The 14,050-nt window shown below is 44.7% G+C and overlaps 2 protein-coding genes across 6 annotated transcripts in view; one reads left to right on the top strand and one right to left on the bottom strand.

Annotated features, from left to right (window-relative positions):
- HAPLN4 (hyaluronan and proteoglycan link protein 4) overlaps window positions 1-14,050 on the top strand; it is a 135,953-nt gene that overhangs the window by 36,782 nt on the left and 85,121 nt on the right. The window lies entirely within an intron of this gene.
- GATAD2A (GATA zinc finger domain containing 2A) overlaps window positions 1-14,050 on the bottom strand; it is a 67,472-nt gene that overhangs the window by 25,421 nt on the left and 28,001 nt on the right. For all 5 annotated transcript variants that reach the window (XM_049809113.1, XM_049809114.1, XM_049809111.1 and 2 more), the window contains one exon: window positions 8,953-9,027. The gene's annotated coding sequence lies outside the window, so the exon portion shown is untranslated. The remainder of the gene's footprint in view (window positions 1-8,952; window positions 9,028-14,050) is intronic.

Genomic DNA, 14,050 nt, shown 5'->3' with positions numbered 1-14,050 from the left:
TCAGGCTTTGATCCCATGACATCACTGGGCTCCACATGACCCTTCCCAGGATGCAGCCTGCGAGACAAAGCACTTTCCAGAAACCAGTCTGAGCCGGCAGCAGGCAACCCGCAGCGGGGCTAACCCTGCTGCCGGCCAGGCACCCCGGAGCATCCCTCCTCCGCCTCCTTGGGCACCCACTGGTCCCCTCCGGGAGCTTGGGGACACCAGGCACCGAGGGGGTGGCATGGGGGAAGAGGGATAGAGACACACCACACACCCCCCTTCATCTTTTCAATTAATTAATTAATTTTAAGTGTTCCTCCCATCCCAGGTTTTTTTTTCCCCTCCTCCTTTTAAAATGGATTTCAAGAGTAAGGCCAACACACAATAGTTGAACAAAGTCTTTGAAATGTTTTTAGCAGCGAGAGATTAACATAATTATGCAACATAAGTAACCTCTGCTCACCCCCACCACCCCGTTATTCAACAATGTCACATAAGCATTATCTGAAATTGCCATTTTGATAGCGTAAGCCCCACGCAAGTGACCACAAGTTTCTTTGCATGGTGTTTGATGAAATCTATGGTGTTTTGTCTTTTTAAGGGGGTGGGGGTGGGGGGGGGTGGGGAATTAAAATCATAGTCAATACACAAAGTGCCTCCCCTTGGCTGATCCGCATTTACAGTGTGACCACACTTCAAGTTTCAATAATGGAAGAAAGGTGTGTTTTTCAGAAAGGCTAAGTTAATTTTGGTATTTATGAAAGCAAGTAAACAGCGCGCAGCCCAGGCAGGCAGCCAGCAGTACGGAGATTTTCGGTGCAGCTCAGCGTACCCCAGCTGACAGGCAGCAGCCTTTTCCAAACCCCACCGTGCCTCAGACAGCCCTCTGAAAGCGCAGCTTTTAACTGCAATAGTACCTCAGTTTAAGTATCTCTGTTGACAATACGGCAGCATGTCAACTGCTTCTCTCCCTGAATGAGCCGATCAGGCAGCCTGACCAGGCATCGCAAATCTTATTCCTATTAACTTGGTGCAAACGCATCTGAACACAGGGCTAAAACAAAGGACTGGCCAGCTATCACCCAGCTTACGTATACAGAGATGCGCTATTAATCACAATGACTTTCTTGAAGCAAGACTGCTTAGTCAGTAGGAAACCTCCTTAAACTCTGATCTGGGTTTATTTTCAGTATCTTCATATTCTCCAACCTCGCAGTGATGAGAAGCAGCAACTCCAGCAGCCTGTGCTGATCCAAGAGCTACAGCGGCACTTCAGGCACTCAGGCTCCAAACTTAAAGAACGTTTACATGACACTGTACTTCTACTCCTTCGTTTTTCCCAGTTTTGATTAGGATAGGGAAAGGCAGTATCTTCAGATGTACTGGGATATTTCATACACCACACACAGAGTTGCCAGGCAGAACTCTGCGCGCTCATGGTGGAATCTCGCTTACCTGAATAAACATCACAAGCAGTGGAAATGATCTAAATCTCGTATCGACACTAAGTTTTATCTTAAAAATAAATGCATTCAAAATCCTAAAGTATAAACAGGTTATGCGTACTTAACACTTCACAAAGCAGCTGTTTTCTAGCTAACCAAGACAGCTCATCTTGGAGTGATGGAGACAGGCAGGCACTAAGCACCCCACTCAGAGCATTTCCAGGGGCAAACCCTTTGCACACAGACTCCTTACAAAGGTCAGACTGAACAGATTAACAACCTTGACAAAAATGCACAACGTCCCTTTCCAACAAAACCCTCTCCTATTACAAATTCTCAAGGACATTGCGTCTTGCTCTCTGCAGTTCCTTTACGAACTAGCAGCAGCCATTTCTCCTTGTAACGCCACCATCATCCCCTTATCAGACACTAGCAACAAACTTTACTTGGAAATGGCCTCAGCTTCCCTGTGCATTTCCTACTCACACAGTCAGAAAGCAACATCTCCGTTTTCCTTCGAGGAACAGTGCTGCTGCTACAACAACTTTTCTGCAAATCACAATTCAGTCCAAGTTTTTGTTAAAAATTCACAACGTCTTGTCGCAACGATGTAGGCTGGAAAGCAGCAACTGGGGACAGCAATTGCTAGAGAGAAGAAGACAATCTGTAGCCCAACCGAAACAGTGTGTTGTGAAGATCTATGTTACTGGAAAGACCTTGGGATGAGATTGCACTAAGATTTTTACAGCTAAATCTGAAAATTGCAAGCGCAGGCTCACTGTAATAGAGAGATCTGGTTGCACAGTTCCCCTACCACAACAGTGATTAAATCATATTTATTGTAGATGAGCCCTAAAACCAAGCTCCCTAAAATAGTTTTAACCCCTTCAGGAAATAGTACTGGAAAATAATTTGCTAACTTGGGTCCAGATGCAGAGAGAAATAAAGGCAAACTAATGTGACACTGAGAGAAGGGGAGGAAAATAATGAGAAGGATTTCTTTAAAAAGCCTATTCTGCCTCTCTTTTCAAGAAAAAAAGATGAAAACTGGTAACATCAGAGTCTTTTTATGGGAATCACCTGGGTTACTGGGCCCTATTCTCCTGCAAATCAGAGGGCATCCAGAAGCAAGTGCGCAGTTTAGGCGAGTCCCTGGCAGGATCCATTTCACACAGCAGACTAGAAAACACTTACCAAAGCAGCCTAAACTCAAGGTCTGTTAAAACTAGATGGGTGCCCTGGAAGAGAGGAGGAGGAAGAGGGTACCTGCAGAGACCTGTGCCAGCAGGGACGGTGTTCTCGTTCACGGAAAGGACGTGAGCAGCTTCCTGCTTGACAGGAGGAGGCAAGAGAAACCCAAACACACATGGGAAGAAGGCTCTCTCCTGATGGCAGATCTGGCAATCCCCAGCACCGGAGGATGGCATGCTGGTCCTCACATGAGACTTTCCCAGCACTATTAAACAGCACCTTACCAGTATGCTGTGTGACCAGCCCTTAAGTCTGCTGGATTTATTGAGATCACCCCTTCACCAGTTGGTTCCACTAGATGAGAATAAATCAGCTAGATGTTTCAGAACATTCAGGCTGTTTCCAGGATAACCTATAACTTCGGAAGCTACTCCCAAAATCCCCACTTCTGCTTCCCCACTGTCAACAGCAAAAGGAACCGATCAACGTGAACAGTAAACACCTGTGGTTCAACTTGACTATACCTTTTACTTGAAAGAAGGAAGAGAAAGTAAGGATTACACAGTAAATTTTAAGTTTTATGGAAGGTTCTGCTTTTTATTACAAGGAATGGCATAGCTTGGGGCAGAACGCTCGGGACCGAAGCAGCAAATACTCAGAGGTAAGTGCTATCACTGTAACAGATTAACTACTACGATCAATTCAAAAGGCAGTTTAGTATACCATATAAAATGCAGTAAACTCCTCGGACTGCAGGCCATTACATTGGTCACCCTGAAGCCTTGCCAAATCTCCTCCATGCAGCTCCACCGCCCTCTGAGTGCACTGACAACAGGAAAAACCCAAAACCTCCTGAGTTCACCACCTATTTATGCTAGCCTGGTAAACATTGTGTATGCTTGTGATGCCACCTGATGCTTTCCATTGGGAAAAGGGTCAAGAGAGCTCTCTTGCCATTTTCCAAACCCTTGCTCCCTCCAAAGAGCAGAGCAGCAAGACCAAGAAGTCAAACCTGGTTTAACTCAGCCAGTGTTTTTTCCAGCAGGGATGAGTAGGACACCGTGACATACTATCCAATCCCTTGCAAAGGGCTGGGGGTGCTGAAGCAATCACCTGCTCTTGCTTGCTTTTTCTGCTGCAGGGAAAAGTTACAGAAGAGGAAAAAACTCACAAAGTTCCAGTTTAAGACTTGGGAAATGAATTACTTTATGCTGATTTTTCCAGATGTGCAGTCCAGTCCAGAATAAACCCAAGCAGCTGCAGAAGCCATGCCTGGCTGACCCGACTGCTGCCTGACCAGGGCACGAACAGGCAACTGGGGCAGCAGCCGGAACAGGTTGGATGCACAAGCACACAGAGAACACCAACATGGTACACAAAGACAAAACAACAACAATAAAAAAAAAGCACACTTTGCTTGCTGTTTGTAATGTACACTTCCACTTTTCCCCACATCACATTCAGAGTTATCCGTATCACCTCCTCTCCCATTTGTGATTTACAACTTCCTCATACAAACTCCAAGCAATTCCTTCACAGAGAAGTAGTTCTGCTGACTTTTCACTGTTTAGCACAACTTGGTGGTTTGAAGTTAAAAGGACTGAAGTTAAAATTACATCCCGACGCTATGCTAGAGTCATCAGCAGTGCTGGCGAGTGCCAGCAGCAGATACGGGTTCAGCGCAGATCATCTGCAAACAGGCTCGAATCCCACTGCAGCCGCACACTAACCCATCCAGCTATGCAATACTTGCTCTTTTTGGAAGCCAAAAGCAAGTATCAACAGCCTTCTTCCCCAGCATGATCTGGAAACTTTTACAGCAAAAGAGGGGAAAAAAAAAAATAATAAAAAAAAAAAGGACAAGGTTACAGAGAAGGAAACAGGGAGGTTAAGACACATTCAATGCCCCTCAGTGCGTATTTTCTAAATGTAGTTGATCAAAAACTTACTGACTCTGAACAGTCACTCGCACCCAGCACAGATTTGATGTGCACACCAGACAGGCCTCCTGCAAGCACAGCCCATGCAGTCACCTTGGATCATCCACACACCCTACCCACAATGCCTAGAAATTAGTTTCTCATAGCAGGATGTAAAAAGTTTCAATGAGAAGCCACTGTTTCAACTGAGCTTATTTTCTTGTTATGCCGTAAGTGGGTTTTTTTCCTATGTATACGCTGATCACGAAGCCGTAAGTGAGATGTCCTGGAAAAAGTCATTAAGATTTTTACGTGTGTGTGTGCCTGTGTACTACCGCGTGCCTGGGTATTCATGTGTGCATGCATATAAACATGCATACACATACACACACACAGAAGTTCATGACCTTATCACGTAGATGTTTAGAAAAATAAACTTTAGAAAACCAAAGTAAGAACTAGATTTCATTTTTTTAAAGACTAAACTAATGCAACAGCAGTAGGGCAAGAACACTGGTTATTTTGTAGGTTGGAGGGGAAAAAAAAAATATTCATCCCACACCCGAATTCAACTGGGCAACCAAAAATCCATCCCTTCCCTGGTGAAGGCAACAAAAAGCATGACAGCAGCCAGAGGTGGGTTGATCATTTTGCTATCTCAGCCATTATTGCCACACCACGAGACCTAAAAAGAACTGCAAGTGCTGAAGCCTCCTTCAGCAGAAGGGACAAGAGGAGGGTACCTGCTCTGCAGCCCACTCGCTGCTCCCAGCGGGGAGAGGCTCCCAGCCCCTGGCTGGCTGAGCACTGCAGCCCACCAAGGGTTAAGCCCTGCCATTTTGGTGCCATTCACTGATATGTCCATTAAGGGTGTTACATAACAAAATGGCAGCCCTTAACCCTTCCCTCGCCGGGCTCCCACGCTGCTCAGCTGCATGTGCTCACGCCAGCCGGCCACCACAGCACCTCCCGGCTGTGCAGTCCTGCTTCTCTTTTTTACTACTATTATTATTTCCCCCCTTCTTTAAGCATTCAGGGAAAAATAAATGAGCTTGCTTAGGACTGTTAAGTACTTGCAATTAAAAGGAGACGGAGCCCCACAGAAGTTTCCTCCGTGCCACGAGTGTCGGGCATCTGGAGGCAGCAGAGGAAAGTTCTCCGCTGGCCAGGGGACAGCAGCAAAGCGGTCCACCAGCAGGAAAGCATCATTTCAGGGATACCAGCCCAACGAATCACTGAAGGAAAACAGCCAAAATGTGGGGTACCAGAATCCTACGCTGCCCTGAAAAGAGCCACGACATCCCCACGGCTGCTCCCAGCAGCCGGCTTCAGAGGGGAGCACCTGCAGCAGCTCCTTCTGCACCTCAAGCCCTGCAGAAGCTGCTTTTATTTCCATCCGAGTGACCAGGCACTAAGACACACGCCGTGCCCACGTTGCAACTGCTCACAGTCATTATAGTGCAGTAGGAAGCAATTCAGCCTGGGTTTGACTAAATATTTACTAAAATGAACAGATAAACATTTGTAGAAAGGCGCTGAAGTCAAGCTTGGAGCACCACAAACATGAAGTTCTGTATTTGGCCAGGAATGGGACTTCAGTAGCTGAAGTCCCACTGCACTAGGAGTCACCCTTCTGCTTTCCACGGTGTTTGTGTCAACTCACCTTAAAAATCCCTATCAGGGCTGAGTTTGGCTCCATTTATTAATGTGGAGTCTAACAACTAAGTGCTCTGTGTAACAGAGAGAGAGAAGCATTCACAATTCTTAACACAAAGCTCAATGTGCCACAGATTCTATTAAACCTGTAGCTGTGTAAATAGCAAATAGCTGCTGCCTGTAAAAAAAAAAAATCAATCTAGTAATTTGCTAATTTTTTTTGTAAGAACTTCAGAGAACTGTTCACTATCAAGGTGATCTTAGAAAAAATTATAATAAAGCAACTAAAAAGACTGCATAAAAATATCAGGGTTTTTTCCAAATACCTTTTACTAGTGTTGCTATTCTCTACTTGGAGTATCCTGCCTAACAAAAAACCAAAAAAACCCAAAAAAACCCCCACCAAACCCCAACCCTCCCTTCTCAGTTCTGCCACAATGACACAGATTCCCTGGTTCGGTCTGCAAAGCGATGCCAGTTTTTGCATGCTCTGTGATCATGATTCATAGCTGTAGTTTTCAGGAATGAACTGCACAGTTCAGTATGGAGTTGGTTCATTGTCACCCCTGAGCTTATTGGGGGAATTCAACCACCCTCACACAAGGCAGTCAAAGAAGAAGAATGAAATCAAAGTCATTTTGTTAAAAGACACCAGCTATTATCAGAAGCGCACTGTCTGACTCCGCCTCGGCGAGAAAGACTCTGCCTTTCTTCAAGGTATGGATTCTCTAGGCACATTGATTCTCACAGATATTAACTAATCATTAAAAACTGTTTATGTAGTGTTTACTTTGATTCAAAAATAAAACCTTCCACTTAAAGGACTACAACTTGATTTAAACTTTTATTTGATGGGAACAGATTTAGATATTAAGTAACAGCACCACAGATTGCAAGCAGATCCTCTCCCCTTCTTCTACCCCCCTCCCCATTTAATGTATGCTTCTTATTAGAGGAGGGATCTAGGTTGGTTCTTTTATTTTAATGCAAGAGCAGCAAAATTAGCATCTTTAAATACTCAGTCACAACAACAATCAGCTTTTCCAGCACCACATGCTGTGCATATTATAATACAGGCAATTCCTTGGGTGTTTTTTTTGCATTTTAAAAACTTAAAGAGAAGGGAGGCTCTCTGTGCACGCAGACCATCCAAACTGGCTTCAGCATCACTCCTCTCCAAGAAGTGCTGTGCTCTGGATGCATGTTCAACCCAATATAAATTATTTAACACAGCCTCAGTACGATCATATAGGGAATTGGTGTAAGTGGATACAAAGGACAAGGTTCCAAAAGAAAGAGCAAAACAACTAAGAAATTTTCTTGTTTACCAATCAATATTCTAATTCTTTTAAAGAGAATGCTAAAATTGTATTAAATTCTAAGGTTTACTGCTTTGGATTTAAAGAAGTGTTTTTAGAGGGTACAGCCACTACACGAGGGATTTTTTTGACCTGAATTCTCCCCCAAGTTTTATGGATCTATTTTTGTCTTAAAACTACTGGGCAGGAAGTCTGCTAATGACTATGTCTGGGCTTTGTATTACCAAAGTAGTTCACGGAGATTCCTCAGTGCAGGATACCCCTTAAATACCAGTTTCAATTATGGTTCAAAATGCACTATTTGGATAACAAGTTGAATTGGCAAAATAAGATAGTATTTATGCACACTGCTCTACAACTGCACAGGTGTTTTATGGTGGTAACTCACTGAACAAGAAAGCAGATTAAGAAATTTCCATGACTATGGTCAAGATGTCCAAGTGTGACACATTCTGCTACTCTCACTGTCATGCCTACTCCTTCACCTCTGAAAGGTGTTTTTATGATTTCATTTAGCTGCTTGGTCTCATGAAAGATGGCACTACTTTGCAAGATTTGGGAACTTATGTAACAAATAGCAAAAAAAGAAAAATCAGTGGTGCTCATCGCTCGCACAACATTAGTTCTGAAGCTGACTCTGGTAAAACACAGTAAATCAAATGAGTAAATCTATGAGCAGAGACATCAACACCTACACCAGGAAAACTGAGATTGGAAGAAAAGTGAAGACCAGAAATGCTTAAAATTGATCACCAGAGCCTTGGCAATACATGCTGGGGGGGGGGGGGGGGGGGGGGGGGGGAGGGGAGAAGGGGGCAGGCAGGGAGAGGATAAATCCTTAAATTGCAATTTATAAAATTCTTCACTTGACAATACAGTGGGACAGGTGAGCACCATCACACACAGGACAGCTGGTCAAGATAGCTTTACTTTAGCTACACCACTGAGCATTGCCAGAGCTACAAAATATCTACAGAAATTTCACTTCCATTCAGAGTTTTTCTTCTGTGCACAAACGATCAAAATATACAGAAAGTCTCAAGGAAGGAATTTCTGCCTGCTTGCTTTTGCTTCTCCTCTTGTTCAAGACCGACAATATTGTGCAGCTGTTGTGACTGCCCAGTTAAAAGGAAGTGAAACTTCTTTGTCCCTTAGTAAGCTAGGGAGATTTACCTACTTCGGAGCATGGATTAAGTGCCAAGTGAAAGGCCACTTTTGGTTAAGGCACAGGAACCGAATTCTGATCCAAGTTTAAACTCAGAGCCCCTCTACAGCTCTTCCTTGTCCTCCTGGACAAGGCAGGAGCTGATGGTGCAAAAGACCAGAGGACAATTCCACCCTCCCAGCCCACCTCCCCATTTTCAGTACTGAACGGAGGGAGAGGGGGTCTCTGTACAATATTAGAGACTCGTCCTCCATCTTATTCATAACTCCTACCTGTCAGTGAAGTTCATGGGTTCCAGGTGGGATCCCGACCAGGCCAAGTGGCTGAAAGTGACTGCAGCGAGGATCCTGAGGGAAGAGACAAGCTGGTTAGTATACCTGGTGACATGCCCACCACCTTCACCCAAAACATGCTTGTGGATGAGACAGTCACCCTTAAACATTGGCACGCATGTGAAAGATAAGAAGACTGCATCCTATTATTTTAAGGAAAGGAACTGCAAGTCAGGCTTGTGTTCAAATGCTTTCAGATTAAAAACAAAAGCACACACACAAGTATTTTAAAGTTACTGCTTTTCTTACTGCGTATTTCTTTAGTCTTTACTTCTTACATTAACACTCTAGGGGGAAACCAACTGCTTCTTGATATCTCTGGTTTGACCCAAACACCTGCTGGAAACAGCGTTCCCATTTCTAACTGACAGTTTCCCTCAAGGAGGAAGAGACCTACAAGACCTGCATTTGTCCTAATGGCTGGTACCACAGGAGCTTGCTCCAGGCAAGTCTTAAAGCAGTCACTGTGCCACCTCCCCATTTTACTTCTTGGACAAAAGCAGCACGGGTCCGTGTGTGCGTGCAGGTGAATGCCACTTGAAGACACATCTTCAGAAAGAAACTGGCTGCTTTTAATTTGTCCAACAAGCCAGCAGGCCCCCCTGGACAAGCATTTTAATAGCTAGTAAGATGCAGCCAACAAGGCAGTATTTGTCCAATGTTACCTACATGAAAGTAATATTACTTAAGCAGCAGGAACATTAAGAGATGCAAACGAAGAGAGTCATCTTTGGAAGTGACACCACAGTCACATGCATGCTCACACATGGGCTCAGTTCAGCAATTTAGTGACAATTTGGTATTTTCACTTAAGGGACATCAGAGCAAGTTTTATTGCCAAGCTGGATTCACTGGCTAAATACAGTCAGAGGTTTTGCTGAGGTACACCACCACCCACACCCCATAACACAGATGAAGTCAGTTGTCCCCCTGTTCCTGGTCACACTTAAGACCACATCATGGTTTGCTGCAGAAGCTTCCATGAAGTTGTACATAAGCAGAGAATGAAGGGGGAAACAATTTCTCTATTAGAGAAGTTTTTGTCCTGTAGGACAGCATATAAAAATAATTCTAAAAGAACATGCTCATGTGTTTTATCTGCTTCTTACTCCAGGAAGAGTTCTGACAGCCGATGCTTGTTTATGCTTTACAAAAATCCTTTTATGAGCCTGTACATATAGTGTGTGATATCCAAACCTTCCTTCTCCCTCTCTATGGAAACACTGAGGGAAGAAACCCACAGCCAGCGCACGCTGGTCAATTAGAAAAATCAACTAGTTTTGCCATACTAGTGGATTGGTAGGTACCTGCACCAGCAGCACATGCCAAGTCAAATGCCTCTTAGCACAGCCTGCTTTTACATAGCACATAGCAAATAATCAGTTGACAGCTACAACTTTAGCAGCGGGTCTTGCACAGGACTGTGCACGCTGACACAACGTCGTGTCACTCTCGGGGCAGATGGCAAGAGGCGCTGGGCTGTAGGTGGAGCACAGTAATTGATGCACACTAGCTGCCAAGATGACTCCTTGGAAGCTCGGCCTCTTATTTCTGCTAAGCCACCAAGAACTGAGTCATTTCCCTCCTCAAAAAGTTGCAGAGTTATTTTCTTTTGTCCAGAAGGCAGGACAACAGCTCACTGAGTTCTAGTCCTCCTCTCTGGACAGGGGAAAAGGGCTATGAAGAGTCACCCCTCTGACACCCACCCAAGGATCAAACTGTCCCCCCCTCAACCAAACTCCAGCGAACTCAGAGGTCATCTTGTCCCAAAAGCTGGGAGATTGTGTCCAGTCCATCTTCTCTGTTTTACTATTTTAAGCGACCCAAAAGGTTCCAATAGATAAACGAACTGCTACAAAAGTGCAGATATAGAAACTTAATGAATGGATATGCAACTGTATTCTGGTCCCTGATTAGCTATCTAGAGGGCAGGTCTTGCTAATTATAGCTCATCCTATTAGTCCAATGCTTTTCTAATTAGAAGCCCATTGAAAACCACTGCAATAGCTACTTCAGTATCTTCAGCAGTGCTATAAAACTCTGACAGATGCAGCAGGACTTCCATGCTGCTCCTCATGCATCTGGCCTGGACACAAACAAACAGTTCTTCATCGCAGAAGATGACAAAAAGCAACACACACAACACACACCGCGTACCGGGTCGTGACAAGCACTACGGCACAACCACGGTAATTGGTAGTTAGGACACTACTGCAGCAAGCAGGAAGCCACAAGTTGTAACACTGCTGGGGGGGGGGGGGGGGGGGGGGGGAGAAATAAAATATAAAAAATATTCTGCCTGGTAGAGGTAATTGCTGAACAGGACTGGGAAAGGTCTCAGTGGGAGGGGAGGATCCTCCAGGCATCAGCTCTGTACCGGCTCAATCTGAAGCTGGCTCAGCTCTGCCGGGAGGACGGCACACAAGGCACCTCCAGCCTGTGTGAAGAAGCCTGCGTTTTACAAAAAGTTTTCCCCAACAAAGAGGTATGTGAATCAGCTTGGCAGCAACCTCACATCAGAGTGCTCCCCGTGTTTTGGAGGAGTTCAGCAGAGATCGCTCCTTCCGACGTGCTCTGGACGTGGGAAGCCTAAGCTACCGAATCGTATTTCTGAGGCTCTGGCCAGCCTCCATTTTTAATGAACTGTAGCATTAAACTCCCATAGTGCTCATGTCATGGGACTAAAATAGTTTTCATCTTGCAAGGACACCAGAAGAGCAGTTTAACCGCTTCACTGCCACGGGACGCTGGCGGCGCAGGACCAGGGCCACCTCTCACGCTGACCCACATTCAGCACGTGGAAGTTTCCACTGAAACCCAACAGACCGCCGGCAACGAGCTGCCCAGGGAGGCAGCAGGCGCCACGGCCCCAGATCCTGCTCCAGCTCCCACTCTCTGTTGCTCCGCGGCCAGCTCCATCCACGGCTTAGACTTCTCCTGCATCTCCAAGATGGGAAGTTCGCTTTATGTGGCACACGCCACTAAGGAAAAAAAGGTTAAAATGCTTATAAGAATATTTTGAAAGATTAATTTTTAAAGCATCTGTTCAGGGAACCTCCTAGGAAGCAGGCAATAAACAGTTAAAACTCGGAAGTGAAACTGTCCAAGCAGCAGCTCTTAAGTTTTGACAGCACTTCCATCAGAAAGAAAAAGCCACCGCAGAAGAAGTGGAGCGCGTAGCTGGGCACCCGAGCCACAGGTACGGTGCGCTTGGTGCAACGCTGCTGTCGTCCAAGGACACCAACGGGGCTCTGCCAGCACTTGGGGACACCACACACTACCTGTCTTGTAGGTCCTGCATCGGCTCCTCCACTGTCCAAGAAAACTAAGTCTTTAGTATCCTATCACTCTGCAATTTCTTTCAAAGGTTGCATGTTTCATTTAAAAAGAACCCTGGCTCTCATTCTGATGTAGCAACTTTTTAAAACAGTAATAAGTGAAATGTTCAAGAAATTGAACAGGCACTGGACTGAACAGTATCTCTTGCTTAACTCGCCAGAACAGAAATCAGATTTATTTGCTCAGAGCCTACTTTGTCACTCATGAAGTTTTTCTTCTCTATGAAACGATGATGAAAGCTGTAGATCAGAATATTAGGGACCACATTTTTACCAACATTACTGAATCCTATCAACACTACCTAGAAAAATTATGATCCAGTAAAATTCAAGAGAGATTTAGCCTGCAAAACAGGGGTTTAAAAACATTAAATTTTCAGAATAAGACAGGCTATGGATTCTCTAAGAAGATTAAGGCATAGAAACTATGACACAGGTACCACAGTTTAGCATTACTGCTGTACATACCTCCTCAAACAACCGAGATAAGAAAACTTTTGTACTTTTTGGAAGCCTGAGTAAACTGGTCAGCAGGAAAAAAAAAAAAGGAGTCACATTTCAATTTAAGTATTGACAGTCAAGGGGCTAGCTTCTGTCTCATGTGTTCAGGCTTTACCTCCATGAACATTTTTGAATACAAGAGTAAAGTCCTCAAAGACTTTATTGGTCTAGAAGAAAAACAGGAAAACTCGAAGTATCAAATTAGGTTTTTTTAAGCACCTAAGTATCAGTTGAAAGTATCTGTGCACCCTCCAAAAACACAGACTCCTCCCTGCATGCATCTCAACAGAATTATAGGAAGAGCCATTGTATAGAAATAATAGTCATGGTGCACGTTTTCACTACAGCATAAGCAACCATCATGGAGCTGAAAAGCTCTTCTCCAGCTTTTTACGATGTGCCGATCCATTCTGTACCTGGCATACTGTCGTGTTTTAACCATTGGTATTCTTCTCCAAATATTCAATCATTGCTTTTTAACTTCTGTGTGCCTAAAGATTCAGGTGAAAGCTGCCGAAACACCCTGCATACCCGCTCTTCAGTTTTAGCCTCTCTACAGTGAAGTACCACCTTGTAGGAAGGAAAAAAAGCTCCTTTCAGATGCTCATTAATACCACCGCTACCCGTTTATTGTGTACAAGTCAGATTGCAAATAAAACCTGTTACAAATTAAGAGTCTCTCCCACTCACTCCTGAATTCCTGTGCCAGAGATAAAACATACGACTCCCCTCCTGGGCCATCGATAGCATTTATAATTACACCCTTCAGATCAATGCTTGCATTCGCAGGGCAGGGAAACCAGGGCCTGTAGTAACCCTTTAGTTAAGCCGGTCCGCAGACGGGGATCACACGCTGCGCCAGCCGGCGAGGGCATCGTTTGAGACAGCAGCAGAAAGTCAGATATAGAAAAACTACTTACTGGCAACAGCTGTTCTTCAAGCATGTCACCCCAGCACGTCCTTCTTTTGGAGAACACTTATTTTCCAGCATTTGTTCTCTACTGGATACCAAGTGGATACCATGGGCTGCCAAATCACATGGAAGTGCAGACAGGCCTTCAAGGAGAAGCCCTGCCTTTACTTCTGGATCTGGGAGAGTATGATCTACTAATTACACTAGCTGCACTGCACTCCATACAGATCTTGACACCAATTTAGCAGAACTAGAGTTCAGCTTTACTCTGCCCTCTCAAACCCTG

Source organism: Accipiter gentilis, chromosome 8 (genome assembly GCF_929443795.1).
Source record: "Accipiter gentilis chromosome 8, bAccGen1.1, whole genome shotgun sequence".
NCBI lineage: Eukaryota > Metazoa > Chordata > Aves > Accipitriformes > Accipitridae > Astur > Astur gentilis.
Note: the sequence above shows the minus strand (reverse complement) of the source record. Positions and strands in the feature narration are given on the sequence as shown.